This window comes from Paroedura picta, chromosome 2 (assembly GCF_049243985.1).
Source record: "Paroedura picta isolate Pp20150507F chromosome 2, Ppicta_v3.0, whole genome shotgun sequence".
In the NCBI taxonomy this organism is placed as follows: Eukaryota; Metazoa; Chordata; class Lepidosauria; order Squamata; family Gekkonidae; genus Paroedura; species Paroedura picta.
Window position 1 is genome coordinate 114,480,787 of NC_135370.1, and position 18,198 is coordinate 114,498,984.

The window sequence follows — 18,198 nt, forward strand, 5'->3', positions numbered from 1 at the left end:
CTTCTGGGTAGCAGTGTATGTGAATGAGATCTTGGAGTACTTGTGGACTGTAAACTAAATATGAGCAGCCAGTGTGATGTGAATGTTGTCTTGAGCTGTATCAATAGAGGCAACACATTGTAATCACAAGATGTCATAATTCCTCTGGTCAGGCCACATCTGGCATACTGTGTGCAGCTCTGGAGGCCTCACTTTAAAAAGGAAGTGGACAAAACTGAGAGGCCTCTGGGAGATACATTTTTGAGTGAGGGGTACAATCCATCACAAGCCTAAACCAGTTCCTCTGCCTTTCCCCTTATATCAGCAGGAGGAATGGAAGGAATGGTATAGAGAGACACTTTTTTGAAAGCTGAGAATTCAGAGAAAATGCTTGTCCTCTCATTACAACAGTAAATCAATATGTGAGTATTTTAGTGCCTTTTAAAAACCATATGTGAAACCAGTAGTTTTTAGGGGAGGGGAGAGGGAGTGGTTGGATGATAATAGTCCAATCACTGAAAAGTGGGCTGGGCATTCATGGAAGTGGATAAGACAAAGAAAACAGACAGAAACATTGAGGAGGAAGGTGACTCAAAATTTGCTTCTGGGAAAAGATCAGGGCAAAAGATAGGCTGCATTGCTAGGACCATAGAATCTAGAGCAGGGGGCATAATAACCCCACTCTGTTCCACATTGCTTAAACTTCATTTGGAATACTGAGTCCATATCTGGGTAGTCTGAAAATCAGTTGTAATTTTGGGGGCCCCATGCCTACCCAGAGGTCAGCATCTCTAGCTCACCTTGAAGAGTGGCTTTGGAATATAAAGTTTCAGTTTCTTATGGTTCCTGTTTATGTCATATCCTCATATTGCCTGACAAAGTGAAGAAATAGTTTTACAATACTGCTTTTAAAGAACTGGGATAATTGTGTTGCTTTTCACTAACTCTGTCAGTCTGGAATCTCCAACAGGTTTCAATGTGATGAAATATGCAAGATCGGTAATGAGTATGATTCAACAGAATAAGAAGAATAACCTGCAGGAGGCAATGGAAGAGATATGTATTCAGCATCGTTAGAGTAGGAAATTCCTGATATTTTTCAAATAGTCTTCTCAGTGTCTTGATTGATTGATCGGAGACTTCCTGCTCCATTGAGCACACATTCTCTCTGCTTGCCTCCAAAATGAATGCAGAAGAACAAAGTAAGCCACCCCTTCCTAGATAGGTTCAGGGCAGTATACAACATGTTGAAATTCAGTATAGACATAAATTCTAATAAAACCATAAAACAGTATAATCATTAAAAGTATAATCTTGAGTGCTGAAGTATTTGTGGAGCGATATTCTGAGAGGAAGGGGCACTGGTTTTGTTTGCTTGCTCTGGCCTCAACTGTAGGCAACCTGGTGCTGCTGATCCCTTTGCATACATAAACTCTGCCAACACAATATTACTACACACGGCGTACGGCAATTGCAACAATGCTCTGAGCAACAGCAGAAAATATTAGGTGAGGGGCAGGAGATCCCTTGCACCCCACCAGGAAACTAGCAACTATACATGTATGATGTTGGGTTGGGCCCTTGTTGACTTAGGCTACTGGACTACCAGGTCCGATATTCTCTCCTATGACAGCCAGTGTTTCAGGTAAAGGTCATTTCCAACTCTGCTACTTGAGAACTTTTAATCTAGATATTCCTGGAACTGAGCATATGACTTTTGAAAGCATGAGCTCTGCAACCGAAATTTGGCCCCTCCCCATGGTTACATAACAGAATAGATTTAATGAGCCTTATTCAGTCTGTGGGGATTATGCGCATTAATTAGGAATTCCACACCCACTTTCTCTGATGTATTCTAGAATGGTGTGCTGACAGCTGCTCCTCTTATTCCCCCCACCCTGTAGTCTCCCACTGGGTGAGGAAAGAGAAAGAGAGAGAGAGACTAGCTTTAGGAAGAAACAAGTTAGAATAGAAAAGCAGGCAGGAATGTTTCCCTGTTTCTATCTGAAAATCCAGATTGCAATTCTTCAACTTATCCATCAGAACATCATGGGGAACCTTGTCAAAAGCTTTACTAAAATCCAAGTAAATGACATCAACCGAATTTCCCCAATCCAGCAAACCTGTTACTTACAAAAAAGGAAATGAGGTTGGTCTGACAGGACCTGTTGGAGACAAATCCATGCTGACTTCCTTGGATCACCAAATTGTCCTCCAGATATTTGCAGATCGCCCCCTTTAATATCTGCTCCATTATCTTCCCCACAACAGAGGTCAGACTCACTGGTCTGTAGTTTCCCGGGTCATCCTTCCTCCCTTTTTTGAAGATCAGAATAACGTTTGCTCTCTTCCAGCCCCCCAGGACATCTCCAGTCCTTAAAGAGGTCCCGAAGATGATGGACAAGGGCTGTGCAAGTTCTCTGGAAAGTTCTTTGAGCACTCTCGGGTGCATTTCATCCAGTCCAGGGGATTTGAACTCATCCAGTGCAGCTAAATGCCTCTCGACAACCTCTCTGTCCATGTCAACCTGCCACCTAGACACTATCCTTTGGCTACGGCCATCTCTAGATGTGCCTAAACACGTTGACCTGTGGGAAAACACAGATGTAAAATAGGCGCTGAGCCTTTCTGCTTTCTCTGCATCCTCCGTTAGTGTTTGTCCATCCGCACCCAACAGTGGGCCTATTGCCTCCTTTACTTTACGTTTGCTCCTCACATAACTGAAAAATCATTTCTTGTTACAGTGGGCTTCCCTGGCCAATCTTAGCTCACTCTCAGCTTTGGCCTTTCTGATGATTGATCTACAGTGCCTAGTAACCTGTAGGTACTCTTCTTTAGAGCTCTGTCCTTCCCTCCATTTCATGAACATTTTCCTTTTCTTTCTTAGTTCCTCTTGAAGTTCTCTGTTCATCCAAATAGGCTTCTTAGAGCTCCTGCAGTATTTTCATCTTTCTGGGATAGTCATTGAGCATGCAATAGCTCTTGTTTGAGTAGCGCACACCCTTCACATGCTCCCTTCCCTTCCAGCATTCTCGTCCATGGTATGACACTCATCATGTCTCTGAGTTTATTAAAGTTTGCCCTACGAAAATCCAACATCCGCGTCTGGCTACAAGCTTCCTTGGCTCCCCATCTCAAAAGGAATTCTATGAGGACATGGTCACTTCCCCCTAGGGTCCCCACCTCCTTTACCTCATCCACCAACTCTTGCCTGTTGGTCAGTATTAAGTCCAGTTTGGCTGAACCTCTTGTAGGTTCAAGCATAGGTCCTGGGGCAGCTGCCTTTATCATCCATGGGTAAAAGCTGCCTTTATCACTCTCGGGTGCATTTCATCCAGCCCAGGGGATTTGAACTCATCCAGTGCAGCTAAATGCCTCTCGACAACCTCTCTGTCCATGTCAACCTGCCACCCAGACACTATCCTTTGGCTACGACCACCTCTAGATGAGCCTAAACACGTTGACCTGTGGGAAAAAACAGATGTAAAATAGGCACTAAGCGTTTCTGCTTTCTCTGCATCTTCCGTTAGAGTTTGTCCATCCACACCCAACAGTGGGCCTATTGCCTCCTTTACTTTACGTTTGGTCCTTACATAACTGAAAAATCTTTTCTTGTTACAATGGGCTTCCCTGGCCAATCTTAGCTCACTCTCAGCTTTGGCCTTTCTGATGATTGATCTACAGTGCCTAGTAACCTGTAGGCACTCTTCTTTAGAGCTCTGTCCTTCCCTCCATTTCCTGAACATTTTCCTTTTCTTTCTTAGTTCCTCTTGAAGTTCTCTGTTCATCCAAAATGGCTTCTTAGAGCTCCTGCAGTGTTTTCGTCTTTCTGGGATAGTCATTGATTGAGCATGCAATAGCTCTTGTTTGAGTAGCGCCCACCCTTCACATGTTCCCTTCCCTTCCAGCATTCTCGTCATGTTGGATTTATTACAGAATAAAGGGGAATGAATGAGCAAAGTAGTATACCATTCTTGTAGCAGGATATGGAAATACTCTTATCACTAGCATTCTTAACTTATTTTATTTACTAATTTAAATTAAATACTAACACACTTTACCTCATAATGGGATACCTCAAGGTAGTATTTTTTTATCAGTATTTCATGTAGGATTTCAATAGTGAAGTAATAATAATTTTAAAAATTCAATTAGATCATGATACATCTTTTAGCTATGGCTCTTCAGGTGCTTTGAAGAAGCTAAACAAAAAATTAACAGAAGAACTGATGAAAATGGGAACAAATTTTAGCAAATAGGTTGTTTGAGTCATTTATCATGAGCAGAAACCTGCTGGTCTGCACTCCAAAGCATAATCCATAGTGTGGGTGTTTGTAGTGGTGTGGCAAATTGCATGTTGCTCTAGCTACTTAACTGATAATTACTGTGTGTGCTGGTCAAAGGAAAAGAATTGCCTGTTCTGATTCTCAGGAATGCCTGTTCCAGACATGGGCATCAACTGGCAGAAAAACACATTGGTCCAGCTTTGTACAAGGAATCGTAAATACTGGACCAGCAGTATTTACAGCAGATGGATTGAAACCCAACTTTTACCCATGGCAATCAATTTGTGCTACAATCTCACTGCTACTGAAGAAGCCATATATGGAGAAAGCAGCTACGTCAGATGAAAATGAGATTTTGTAAAATAAGTGCTTCAAACATAGCAGTTGAGAGCACTGCCCCGGGTTAGAGAGATGCACCTCACACCTGGCCATGGCATTAAAGCAGATTCAGTTTGTCTGCATACCTACCTGAATGTAAATTCACTGATCTAAGCAGAACCTTAAAAAAAATCCTGTATAATAAGGCTTCATGTTCCACCAAAACCATGACATAATTTACAGCCAGTAAAATCAGTGGGTTTCAACTGTGCAATTCTCTTGGGCATTACTTCTTTCAACTATGGCAAACTCTATATTGGAAAGGCATTTTTATTTGATGGGGAGCTCTAGGTCTCAGCCGAGGCCCAACTTTGCTGACCCCTGATACTAACTTCACAAATCTGATTTTCTTCAATTACATCTTCAGGCAATCATTTGCTCCAGTGCAAGAAGGTTATAAAATTCTAGCCAATGAGAATGTGTGACACTTCATGAAGGTGCACATTGCTATTAAAAGCACAAAGTAGTGAGAAATTGCCTCCTGTTATTCATAGAACAAGCATTTATGATGTTCTCTGGTTTACTTGTGGTACTATATAAAACTTCAAATAGCAATTTAAAAACAAGATCTTATTGAGGTATACATTTTAAGGAAATCAAGTAATTATGCTAATATGAGGCCTAAATGGATCATCAAACAGCAAGGATACTTAACTGAAGGTATAATTATTTGGCTAGTAGTAATTCCACTGCACTGGAAACAGTAAGACTTCTTGTGTGATCTATCCAGTTTTATTACACTGATTGTACTACTTGGTTATTAGCTTAAGTATCCTGTAGGCTCTGGGGATTTTTTCAAACTACTATTCATACATGCAACAGGAGAAGAAGGCTAAAGACATATTTCTCCCAGATAAATAAGATATGGGCAAAGTAACTGTTCCTATACTGTTTCACTGTTCATCTTGAGCACAATCTGAAGTGCAGCCCTTTGGCATAAGTCAAAGGGGTCTTATACCTTGACCTTTACCCGTTGCGTTTCACTTATGGCCTTGAGTGAACTAAGTCATTTGATTCAGGGCTATCTGAGAATAGCTTAGAACAAACTGTTTATCTGTTTATATCATATTTTTATATTTTGTAACATTCTTTGTTTCCCCCCTCCATTGTTTTTAGGTGCGAAGTCGTATCCGACCCATTGCAACTCCATGGACAATGATTCTTCCTGTCCTCTACCATTCCCCGGAGTCCATTGGGAATACTTTAAGGGGCATAACTTGGACTCCATAAATTCAATCCTCACCAAAATTGAAGGGTAGGTAGAGGAGCATCAGTCAGAGATCCCCAGTGAGTTTGGTGCATCTAGCATGCAGGGTGGCCATTCTACCATATCACAAACATCACTAACCAAACAACTTTGTTTAGCTCTTAAAAGTTCATGATGGTTTGTGGCTCACAAACCAGGTATGTCACAAACCATGAGCCATCACAAACTGCATTTCCCCCCATTTGAGCCCATCCCTAGAAACGTACATAGTAGAAGATTGCACATTTTCTTGCCAGGTCTTGCATTCTGCACTCGCTGTGTCCTGTTCTTTCCTTCTGAAACTTCTGCTACATAAATAGTTTGCTGTACTTGAGATACCTGTACCTTGTCACCTTCAAGTTTCATTCTAAAATCAGGAGTCTCCCCCTCCTGAAACTCTCTCTGAATTTACTTATTTATTTAAGTGTGCATGTGATATTGTAGTGGGGATTAAGCTGGCCATAATAGAAGCATTGGGAGCTATAGTCATTCAAATGCTTCTCACAGAACCCGGAGTTTGCTTTACCAACATTCCCGGAGCGTCTCTTATTAAGAATTCTATGTGACAGCTTTCCGTCTTCTCTCCATCCCCCTCGCTGCCACTCTCAAAATCTAAAGTCATTTGAAATCAGGTATTTAATTTGCCATTCTGAGTAAAATGGCAGGTAAAGTAAGTGTTACCATGGAGGCAGCTCTTCTCGCTTTCCACATCAAGAATGTATTGATCCCTTGTATAGGTAGATTTCAATCAAGCAATCTTGTGTGTTGCATGGTATTAAGGAACAACTTGGTTATGACTAATGGGAAATGGCTTTAAAGATGACACTGCTCAAAACTGGACAGCAAATTTATATTGGGAGAGCATTGCTTTCTGCACAAAATATAAAATAAAACATGGGAGATTTGATATTTGCAACAACAGACAGATTTTATACATTAAATTTGCAGAGTAATACACATTGGGATTTAGAAAATACTTCTGTTTTAACAGCAAGTTTTATCCTGTCTGAAAGCACTTAAAATATAAGCTCAAGGGTAACCATTTTCATTAAACTAGTATGATCATTTGCTCCTTAATTTATACAATTTGCAATTTACAGGGCTGTATTATTGGTGGCGGTGGTGGTGGGTTAACTGAATTTGTATACCGCCCTCCCATATGTCTCAGTGTGATGAACATATATGTAATACAAAACTATAAACTCTAGTAAAAATATTCTCATTTAAAATGCCCACAACATTATACCCATCATTCAAAGATTTAAACTGTAATTCACAGTTGTCCAGTCCTTAACTCTGGCTCAGTTCAGCTGTTCCCATTGGGCATTTCTGGTGGGGGTTCTGGAAGGCGCAATAGACGTTATCAAATCATTGGTCCCAATAAAATGCTTGGCAGAAGAGCCAAGCTTTTACAGGCCCTGCAGAACTGTGCTAGTTCTGACAGGGCCTGGATCTCCTCCAGAAGCTGATTTCTCCAAGTGCGGGCCAGGACGGAAAATGTCCTGGCCCTGGTTGAGGCCAGATGTACTTCTGTGGAGCCAGGGATCATTAGCCGGTTGGAATTGACTGAGTGCAGTGCTGTTCAGGGGACATAGGCTAAGGCGGGTATGCCAGGCTCAGATCGCAAATGGCAGTAAGGTATTACCAGAACCTTTAACCTGATTTGGAATTCAACTGAGAGACAGAGCAGCTGTTGGAGCATAGGCTGGATAGGGGCCTTCCAAGATTTTCCCATGAGAACCCTTGCCACTACATTCTGTATCAGTTGTCATTTCCAGAGCAGGGATAAGGGTAGGCCTGCATGGAGTGAGCTAAAGAAGTCCAATCTAGAGGTGACAGTTGCATGGATCACAGTGGCTAGGCTCTCCAGGGCCAATAGGGGGCTAGTAGTTTAGCTTGGCAAAGACAGAAGAATGTCAGCTGCACTACTGTAGTGACCAGTGCCTCCATAGAGGAATCATGGACACATGTATACTATACTTTTCAGTGGGAGGCTGCAATGTTTTGCTTCTTTGTACCAGAAGGCCAAGGGTACATTTAAACACCAAGATAGTTTGATTTCTATAGTCCTACTCAGCATTTCACACAAGAATGCTAGTAGAACAAGCACTTAAGATCAAAGTTTGAAATCCTTCCTTCCCATGTTTAAAAACATCCAGATGAAGTGCTCTGGTGAACTCAAATGCTTGCATGCTGTTTGTGTGATTTTGGTTGGTCCTTATAAAAGGAAGAAGAAAAGTTGGTTTTTATACCTCACTTCTCAGTATTCGAAGGAGTCTCAAAACAGCCTTCCCTTCCTCTCTTCACACCAGATACCCTGTGCAGTAGGTGAAGCTGAGAGAGCTCTGACAGAACAGTTCTGTGAGAACCGCTCTAGCATGACTGTGGCTAGCCCAAGGTCACCCAGCTGGCTGCATGTAGAGGAGTGGGGAGTCAAACCTAGCTCTCCAGATTAGAGGCCCCAGCTCTTAACCACTACACCAAGCTGAATTACATTATCTCTGTTTTTAGAGTATTTTGGACTAGTGTTAGCTTTGGACTAGGTGCCCAGGAACTCTTCTTAAAGCATCATGTACAAGGTGATACAAAAGACCTCTGCCTTCGTACCTGGAGAGCCATTACTAATCAGAGTAGGTAGTACTGAGGGCCATTTCACACGGCTTCAAAATAGCACAATGGTTGCTAATTGAAAACGCTACTAATTTGCCTTAACGCACGACGTCGCAGACAATCTGCAACACTCCTGAAACCAATCAGCAAAAAGCGCTTCATTGTAGCGCTTTCAGGGGAATCCAGAAAAGTGGATTCACCCTCCGGATAGCGATACACTCCTGCAACCAATCTGCAACACTAGCGCTAAAGACCTGTGCGTTACCATTGTTGCGGGTTCTTCAAAGTCCCTCCTCCTGAGCCTGTCCTCCAAACTTCCGGCAAAGCGATCGCCATTTTTTTTTCTCCGAGCGAGCAGGGATAAACGCACCAGCGAGCCTCTTTCTGTTTAGAGGCTTCCCTGGCTTAAGTCCTTCACCTTTAGTCACTAAGCACAAACCACATAAAAGCCCGTTTGCTGAAATAAAGTCCCTTTATTTTTTACACATTAATTCAGCCGAAAATCGGGCCCGTGAGAGGGGGGGGGGATTTTTTTTTTATCACTCGAGGCAGCGTGCCAACGATCATACAATCAAACGACATTAGGCAGCTGGATGGGTCTCTCCGTTGCAACGAATCTACCTAGATTCGTTGCTATGGGTCTGTTTTTTTTTTTTTAAAAAACCTTTCTTAAAGGGAAAGGGGCTGTTTGGGAGCATGCTAACGGCTGCCCATTGGCTGCTTGACGGCCAGGGGCGGGACGAGCTTGGCAATAGCGCTTCCTTTCTAGCGATTTCTGCCGAGACCGGAAGCCTGTGGGAAACGCTAAAAAACGCAACTGATTCCACTACAAAGGCAGGTATGCATAACAACGAATTCCACTATTTTAAATGGCGATTTTTCATTCCGCAAACAATTTGCAACAAAGATCCCCGTGCGAAAAGGCCCTGAATTTGGCAGAGTAGATTCTAACTCAACAAAAGACTGCTTCATGTGTTCTTGAATTCTCCCATTTCCCCTTTCATAAATCATGACAAAGGTTTTGCTACTGGTTTTAATTGTTGTGAATGTGTTATATTTAATTTACTATAAACGATACCAGGATTAAGGTGCCCTTATATAGTACAGAAAGAAAACAGGGATGGAATTTGAAACCAACAAATGTCCTTTCTTCTGCTTCAGCTGTGTTGCTATTGTTACCTTCAGTACTTCAAAGAACCACCCTCTAAACTGAATAGTTTGATCTTTTTCAGGTCAGTTATATCACATTACACACATTGTATCCAATTCCTTTAACAACATGCCACTAACCATATGAAGGATTGGTGTCACTTTTACAGGCATTTGATCACTGGCCTGTCCCTCTAAAGTCTGGCTTTTGAAAAATTCTCCTCAGGCCTTTGAATGCATCAGACGTGAATGATTGGAAGCTTTGAAGCAGCAAGGGCACATTCACTTGCAAGCACTGCAGGAGGACAGTGACGTCCCTGGGAATTTTGATGTTCACCATAGAATATCCAACTGTGTCCCTCCACACTTTGTGGAAATAATGTAATAAATATATAAACATAATGATCTCTATATCAATTTCTTAAGTCTAGCCTCCACCTGCAGTTATCTAAATCCACAGATGTCTGACCCTTGGAGTGACACCCTCTAGCGTTTTCATGGCAGACTCAATACGGGGGGGTTTGCCAGTGCCTTCCCCAGTCATTACCATTTACCCCCCAGCAAGCTGGGTACTCATTTTACTGACCTCTGAAGGATGGAAGGCTGAGTCAACCTTGAGCCGGCTGCTGGGATCGAACTCCCAGCCTCATGGGCAGAGCTTTCAGACTGCATGTCTGCTGCCTTTCCACTCTGCGCCACCAGAGGCTCATATATATATATATATATATATATATATATATATATATATATATATATATATATATGCTCAATAAATGCAGTGGCCCCAGAAAGAACTGTAGCATATAGGGGGAAGTGCGGGGGCCCTGACAGCAGAGGTCAGAAGGCTCACCAGGAAGCAATGGTACTGGTGGGGAACCATGGCACCCCAGTCGTGATGGCAGGAAAAGTTGTGGTGGGGAATAGCTGACAACTGTGCCGGATTTGTTGGGGGGGGGGCAGGAGACTTGGTGGCCCTGGGGATAACAGTGGGTCCGGCAACAGAAGCTGAAAGGCATGCAGGGCCAAGTGAGGGTTGTGGCAATGGGGAGAAGGGAGCAACAGCAGCAACAGCAGCAACAGCAGCAACAACGGTGATGTGGGGAGGGGACTCCAGTTGGCCTGCCAAAATTGTTACAATGGGTGACCCCTTGGATGGCAGAGATTGTAATCGACCCAGCAGCACAGGCCAGGAGCCACACTGGTTTCATAGGCAATGGTGGAATGTTAAGACAGAGTGAACAATTTCCCCCTGCAAGAAGAAGAGTTTGGTTTTTTTACTCTGCTTTTCACTGCCCAAAGGAGTCACAAAGCAGTTTACAATCACCTTGCCTTCCTCTCCCTACAACAGACACCCTGTAAAGTAGGTGGGTTGAAAGAGCTCCAAAAAAAAATTGCTCTGTGAGAACAGCTTCTAACAATTTTACTGAGGCCGGGGGGGGGGGGGGTAGTCTTTTGCCCAGTGATGTTCGCCACCACCTGAGCCCCTGCTCCACTTGCTTTCCCCCTGGCACCCCTGACTTCCTGCCGCCCGCTGGGGGATGCTGCCAGCAGCAGCTGCACAGTGACACACCGAGGGGGAGCCCCAGCCATGGCAGCCACTGGAGAGCACCAAAGGTGAGCCGGCGGCAGAGTGGCAGGGCAGTTCCCAAGGCAGCAGCCAGGAAGAAGGAAGAGGAGGAGCCGTGGCCCAGTACGACTGATCTATGGTCCGTTACCAGTCTCCGGACTGGGGGTTGGAGACCGTTGCTTTAGAGTACAGTCTGGAGAAACTTTGGGGGCTTTCAGGGATGGGAAAATTGTAGGGGAGGAGAAAAGAAATGTATCCCTAGAAGTTCTTTCAGGTTCCTGCTTGTCTTTTTGATTACATTTTTATACTGCCCTCCCTTGCGGCCCAGGGCAGTTCACCGAAACATGAAAACCAATAAGGCATATTCAATGTGTAGTCAGTAACTGCGTCAATCAGCAACAACAATAATATCAGTTACATTCAACATTGAATATTTAATTTTCCACTGTATAACTTTTAGGTTTTCAAGCATAAGCTTGTAGATCGTTCAAATTGGGAGGGGGTTCTGGAGATGTTAGTTTCACTGGCCTCACCCAAATGCTTGGTGGAAGAGCTCCATTTTGCACACCCTGCAGAACTGTGCTAGCTTCGTCAGGGCCCTGATCTTCTCTGGGAGCTCATTACACCAAGTGGAGGCCAGTACGGCAAATGTCCAGGCCCTGGTTGAGGCCAGGTGTGCTTCCTTGGGGTCAGGGATCACCAGCCAGTTGGAGTTAGCCGAGCTTAATACTCTTTAGGGGGGCATAGGTAGAGAGGTAGATACACTTGAAGGTAATTACCAAGACCTTAAGCTTGATCCAGGATTCAACTTTACTGGTAACCAGTAAAGCTGTTGGAGTAGGGACCAGATGTGGGCCCTCCACAGTATTCCCATGAAAACCCTGGCTGCTGTTTCTAGGCCAGTTTTAGGTTCCAGATAAGGGATAAGGGTAGGCTTCTGTATAGCGAGTTACAGAAATCCAGTCTAGAGGTGACTGTCACATAGATCACTGTAGCTAGGTGTTCTGGGGCTAATTATGGTGCTAGTAGTTTGGCTTGGCAGAGATGGTAGAATACTAGCCATACTACTCTCATGATTTGTGTCTCTATGGAGAGGAAGGTGTTCAGGATCAGGCCTAGGTTCCTGGTGGAGTGAGCCACTAAGAGCTGCACCCTGTCCAGGTTGGGCAATCATGCTTCCTCGCTTGGACCCTTCATGCCAAACCATAGGGCATCCATACTTGAAGCCAATGACTCTGCTTGAGCCATCCCATCATGGCTTCCAGACATCTGGCTTAAGATTCTGGGGGTGAATCCAGGTGGTTGTCCATTAGGAAGAAGAGCTGAGTGTTATTTGCATATTAGAACCATAGAATCTTAGAATCATAGAATCATAGAGTTGGAAGGGGCCATACAGGCCATCTAGTCCAGCCCCCTGAACATAGGATCAGCCCAAAGCATCCTAAAGCATCCTTGATGGCACCCAAGCCCAAATCTCTGCACCAGCTAGGGAGAGGACACATAAAGATGCTGAATAAGATTGGAGAGAGGACCACTTCCTGTGGAACTGCATAAGTGAGTTGGCAGAGGCTTGAGTGTCTCTCTCTTCACTCTGTCTGTGACCCCTGAGGAAGGAGATCAGCCATTAGAGGACTGTTCCCCATATCCTGGCATTGGCAAGATGGCAGCTAGAAGTTCATGGTCAACTATGTCAAATACTCCTGTAAGGTCAAGTATCACATGCAATGCTGACATGCCCAGGTCCAGATGGTGACAGAGACTGTCAGAGCAACCAGCACTGTTTCCAAAGGAAGGAGTAGCCTTCACCCTCTGTTTGGACAGGAGCCACTGCCAGAAGCCTGCTGCCTGAGCCTCAGATGGGGAAGGTGCATGTAGAAGCAGAAGTCTACTATTCTCTTCCCCTCACCTTTGAAGGGCCAATCCAGTTTGTGGTCAGGAAAACCTCAAGCATAGAATCATAGAATCATAGAGTTGGAAGGGGCCATACAGGCCATCTAGTCCAACCCCCTGCTCAACGCAGGATCAGCCCTAAGCATCCTAAAGCATCCAAGAAAAGTCTGTATTCAACCTTTGCTTGAAGACTGCTAGTGAGGGGGAGCTCACCACCTCCTTAGGCAGCCTATTCCACTGCTGAACTACTCTGACTGTAAAAAAAAATTTTTTCCTGATATCTAGCCTATATAATTGCACTTGTAGTTTAAACCCATTACTGCGTGTCCTTTCCTCTGCAGCCAATGGGAACAGCATCCTGCCCTCCTCCAAGTGACAACCTTTCAAATACTTAAAGAGGGCTATCATGTCCCCTCTCAACCTCCTTTTCTCCAGGCTGAACATTCCCAAGTCCCTCAACCTATCTTCATAGGGTTTGGTCCCAGATCATCTTCGTCGCTCTACTCTGTATCCTTTCAATTTTATCTACGTCCTTCTTGAAGTGAGATCTCCAGAACTGCACACAGTACTCCAGGTGTGGTCTGACCAGTGCCGTATACAATGGGACTATGACATCTTGTGATTTTGATGTGATGCCCCTGTTGATACAGCCCAAAATGGCATTTGCCTTTTTTACCGCTGCATCACACTGCCTGCTCATGTTTAGTTTACAATCCACAAGTACCCCAAGGTCTCGTTCACACACAGTGTTACCTAGAAGCGTATCCCCCATCCAGTAGGCATGCTTTTCATTTTTCTGACCAAGATGCAGAACTTTACACTTATCTTTATTAACTTGCATCTTGTTCTCATTTGCCCATTTTTCCATTGTGTTCAGATCTCATTGAACTCTGTCTCTATCTTCTGGAGTATTTGCCAGTCCTCTTAATTTGGTGTCATCTGCAAACTTCACAAGTAGTCCTTCCACCCCCACTGAGCACCGAGCCCCGAGGTACCCCGCTACTCACCTCGCTCCAGTCTGATGAAACACCATTGACAACAACTCTTTGAGTGCGGTTCTCTAACCAATTCCCTATCCACCTAACTATCTGAAAATCCAGATTGCAGTCCTTCAATTTATCCATCAGAACATCATGGGGAACCTTATCAAAAGCTTTACTAAAATCCAAGTAAATGACATCAACTGAATTTCCACAATCCAGCAAACCTGTCACTTGGTCAAAAAAGAAAACCAGGTTGGTCTGATAGAACCTGTTGGAGACAAATCCATGCTGACTTCCTTGGATCACCAAATTGTCCTCCAGATGTTTGCAGATTGATCATCCTTCCTCCTTTTTTTGAAGATCGGAATAACGTTTGCTCTCTTCCAGTCCTCCGGGACATCTCTAGTCCTTAAAGAGGTCCCGAAGATGATGGACAAGGGTTGTGCAAGTTCTCTGGAAAGTTCTTTGAGCACTCTCGGATGCATTTCATCCGGCCCAGGGGATTTGAACTCATCCAGTGCAGCTAAATGCCTCTCGTCAATCTCTCTGTCCATGTCAACCTGCCACCCAGACACTATCTCTTGGCTACTGCCATCTCTAGATGTGCCTAAACCCTTTGACCTGTGGGAAAACACAGATGTAAAATAGGCGCTGAACCTTTCTGCTTTCTCTGCATCCTCCGTTAGTGTTTGTCCATCCGCACCCAACAGTGGGCCTATTGCCTCCTTTACTTTATGTTTGCTCCTCACATAACTGAAAAATCTTTTCTTGTTACAGTGGGCTTCCCTGGCCAATCTTAGCTCACTCTCAGCTTTGGCCTTTCTGATGATTGATCTACAGTGCCTAGTAACCTGTAGGTACTCTTCTTTAGATCTCTGTCCTTCCCTCCATTTCATGAACATTTTCCTTTTCTTTCTTAGTTCCTCTTGAAGTTCTCTGTTCATCCAAATAGGCTTCTTAGAGCTCCTGCAGTATTTTCATCTTTCTGGGATAGTCATTGATTGAGCATGCAATAGCTCTTGTTTGAGTAGCGCACACCCTTCACATGCTCCCTTTCCTTCCAGCATTCTCGTCCATGGTATGACACTCATCATGTCTCTGAGTTTATTAAAGTTTGCCCTACGAAAATCCAACATCCGTGTCTGGCTACAAGCTTCCTTGGCTCCCCATCTCAAAAGGAATTCTATGAGGACATGGTCACTTCCCCCTAGGGTCCCCACCTCCTTCACCTCATCCACCAACTCTTGCCTGTTGGTCAGTATTAAGTCCAGTATGGCTGAATCTCTTGTAGGTTCAAGCATGGGTCCTGGGGGAGCTGCCTTTATCATCCACTGGCTAAGATAAACCCTAGATGCCAGTGCTGGTTACTGTTCCTTCCTCCATAGATCCTTATGCATATACACCCATGTGCAATTGTTTGCAATGATTCTATGTGGTTGCCTACGAAAGAGATAGCTGCTAATCATTGGGACTCCAAGACAAAGTTTAGCACAATAAGAAAACCACTGAGCATTTTCAAGGTCTAATGAGGAAAACAGTGTTCTATAACAAAAGATCTGTTAGTTGTCATAACAAGCTCTTCACTTGTAGCATAGCCATCTTTGAAGGGGTGGCACATAGACATCCTTCTGGTATATTTCTGGTATAGACAGTTGTGCTTCAACCTTCTGGCCTTCTTCTGTGACTCTAGATGCAACACATAACTGACTGGAAACCTGGATAAAAATAATCTAGACACTTCCTTGTATCTCCATAAGATTAAGGCATGTTGCTAATATTAGCTTCCAGGAGACAGAAATGTTCTTCAGTAATCTCAAGTAAAAGCTGCTTACCTCCCTCATGCATCTCTTCTGTTCTACGTAGTCAGCTCTGCCCAGTCGGAGTTCAGGCAACCCGCCCATTTCATGGTGATGGGCTTATGTAGATCTCTCCTTGTTTTTGCTGTTTGATATTTTCTTGAAAGCATGTTCTGATTTTTATTTTTGAATACTTTATTTTATTGTATTTGTTTTGAGGGAGAGGGGTAAAGGAAGTATTTACAAAAGTTTTGTAATCGCCTACCTTTTAATTTTAATTTTTCACCTTTGCCAATGTTTAAAAATTGGTTTGATTACATTGTACCACTTATGAATGCAGGTGAGGCCCCACTGTCAGTAGTTGCTAACCTGGAAGAAGCTCAGTCAGCACAGAAAAACTCCGTCTGTCTAGGAAGTGTCTCAATAGCATAGCCTGTTCTATTTATTCAGTCCAGATTAGGTTGGATCCACACAGTTTTCAGTCTCACCTAGTTTCCCTCCAGGCTACAGCCCTTTATCACATGGTTTTTGTAAGTCCAGGTGCCATGATTCTCAACATAGCTGTTTTCAGCGGTCAAAGAGATAGTGTCCTTCGTTTTGTACCATCAGAGAGGCTGGCTGGATCCAAGCCATACCACGAACCCTTCCAGAATTTAACTCTATAAGCCAAGGATGGCTACCTAGTGGCTAGAAGGCAGCTCTGAGACCACATTGTGGTTTTAGCTTGATCAGCAACCCATAAGAGTTCAGAGGAAGTGATGAGGCAGGTGAGCTTTGCTTTCATGTTCTGATCCATAGCTCAAGCAAGGGCAGAAGTACCTTGTTTTATTCTCCCAACTTCACATCTTCCTTGCATGCCTAAGAACTGCCTGGCTCAGCACAGAGAGGAGAACAATGTGGAGAGATGATGATTATTGCTTGGCTTAAGCACTGGGGTCGGAAACAGACGCTTTAGTCCTGCTCTAGTCAGTTGTATGAAATATTATGGGAAAGTGAAAATCTTACCTTAGAGCATTAAAAAAAATAATTCAATCAATAGTTTGCAAAGTTGGGTGGAAGGAATTCTTGTATCAACTCCAAAGGGACACAGAATGAGAGTGAACAAATTAGCTGCTTATTCTAAAGGAATGACCCCTCCATTGCTAAGGTGAAAGCAGCTTTAGGATTAGGACCACAGGGACTTCTCCAACATTGGTTTAAACTGTTAATTCATAATTAATTTTTTTCTTTTTAAAAAGTAATAAGAAAGATAAAATTGAGCACCAGGTGTATGGCTGAATTTATCTAATATAAAAAGGGTCGTTTCAAATGTCACTTTAAAAGGCTTTTTTCACTCATGAGAGAGTTCAACTTGTATGCGCCACTTGACATGTAAGTGCATAGATATTAACTTCAACAGTCAATCAATGTTAAGGTTGTAATATAATGCATTGATTTATGGCATGGGGGATTTTTACAACTGTCTATTGTCTTATTTCCCACTTACAACTCATATGATCTTTTCCTCTGTCAAGCTGGTGACATAGGGGAATGGGAGGTGAGGATAGTCTTGTGTGGTTTTCCTGCTGCCAATGAATCATAGAGTCATAGAGCTGGAAGGGATCTCCAGTGTCATTTAGTTTAACCCATAACTACCTGTCTACCCAGAGTGAACTCAGTTCCATGCCCAGATGATGCCCCTCCCCAAACCATTATCCCTGGCCAATCTGGCCTGGAGGAAAATCACCTTCTGACCTCCAAGTGGTGATTGTCATTTCCCTGGGCATGCAAGAAAGGGCCACAGAGCCAAGCACTGACATAACCCATTCTGCCACCCACTCACAATCTGCCTAAGTTCATAGAATCAGCATTTCTGTCATATGACAATCTATAGCCTCTGCTTAAAAACTTCCAAAGAAGGAGATCTCGCCACCTCCCAAGGAAGCCTGTTCCACTGGGGAACTGCTGTCAGGAACTTCATCTGGATGTTTAGCTGAACATTCTTTTAATTTAATTTGAACCCTCTGGGGCAACAGAAAACATGTTTGTTCTGTCCTCTATATGGAATCCTTTCAAGAACTTATTTATTTACTTTATATTTATACCACCCTACCAAGCAAACCAGCTCAGGGCAGTATACATCGTATTGCCAACATAAACAATAATTAAAAGTTCATGAAATTAATTTAAAATCTAAAACAGATATGTTTAAAATTTAATACAGCATCTAATGTTAAAAACAAAATAGCAGTATCATCAGTCTAAATTTGTCTTCTGATCTTCCAGAGCTAGATTGTGGTCTGGGGGGTCTCTTTTTGACCGGGGGGGGGGTAGG

General features: G+C 43.5%; 1 long non-coding RNA gene across 1 annotated transcript; it reads left to right on the top strand.

Moving 5' to 3' along the window:
- Window positions 1-213: 213 nt before the first annotated feature.
- On the top strand, window positions 214-9,985 carry LOC143828780 (uncharacterized). The gene is made up of 4 exons (XR_013227874.1): window positions 214-401; window positions 950-1,181; window positions 5,760-5,898; window positions 9,875-9,985. It is a non-coding gene; the product is annotated as an uncharacterized LOC143828780 (long non-coding RNA).
- Window positions 9,986-18,198: the final 8,213 nt, after the last annotated feature.